Source organism: Echinops telfairi, unplaced genomic scaffold (assembly GCF_000313985.2).
Source record: "Echinops telfairi isolate 266 unplaced genomic scaffold, ASM31398v2 ScPeMD7_7424;HRSCAF=8462, whole genome shotgun sequence".
Lineage (NCBI taxonomy): Eukaryota > Metazoa > Chordata > Mammalia > Afrosoricida > Tenrecidae > Echinops > Echinops telfairi.
Genome location: NW_022111324.1, coordinates 74934206 through 74935314, shown reverse-complemented (window position 1 = coordinate 74935314; position 1109 = coordinate 74934206).

Genomic DNA, 1109 nt, shown 5'->3' with positions numbered 1-1109 from the left:
CTATATCTTTTGATAGCCGGGCACCATCAGCTTTCTTCACCACATTTGCTTATGCACCTATTGGTCTTCAGTGATCGTACTGGGGAGGTGAGCACACAATGATATGATTTCTTGTTCTTTGATGCCTGAAAAAGAAGATTTTCAATGAGGTGGATGGCCACGGTGGCTGCAACAATGGACTCAAACATGAGAGCAATTGTGAGGATGGCGCAGGACCAGGCAGTGTTTCCTTCTGTTGCACATGGAATCAACTTGATGGCACCTAGCAACAATATCTCTGAAATTTCCCCCAAAGTCCATGGATTCCATGGTAAGGAGAGGGATAGGTAACAGAGGGGAATATGACCATTTTGACCAGGAGCTATTGATTGTTTGGGGTGAGACTCTAGACTTCCTTCATCTCCCATCAGTTTCTAGACAGATCAAATATGGGTCAAGGTTCCTCGTGCCTGTGGTTGGTGCCCTAGGTCACAGCAGCTGTTGGCCACCAGGCCTGGAGGCTGGTTCAGATTTCACGAAGTGTTCCTTGCCCCACTACCAAAGAGTTCAGAAATGCTTTGAAGGACTACAGGCAATGGCAACCTCCGTTGCTATAAGGCCAGCCTTCTGCTGACTCAGCCACACAGAGACCATGTTGCTCCTGGATGGAGAAGAACGGCTTCCTTCAGGTCAGAGACTTTTGTCAAGAGCCCATGGCTTCGTGGTTGTTATTGTTGTGGGTGGGGGTGCTAGATGCCATCGAGGGAGCCCTGACTCATGGCAACCCAGGCACAGCAGATCATAAAACTGCCCAGATTGGATCACTGTGACCCACAGGCTTCTCACTGGCTGATGACCAGAAGTAGATCACCCTAAATCTCAGCGATAGAGCCAAGTGGAGCTAGGACTCCAGGTCCTGGTCTCTGAGGAGTTCCTGGATGTCACCGTTAGGAGCTTGAGTACTCACCAAAAGGTTGGCAGTTTGAACCCACTCACAAGTGCTTCAGCAGATGGGCCTGATACCCTGCCTCCCAAACCCTCCGGAGCAGTTGTTCTCTGCACACGGGGTGTTCGAGAGTCGGCATTGTCTCCAGGGCAGCCAGCCAAGATGATGACTACTACGACCACCG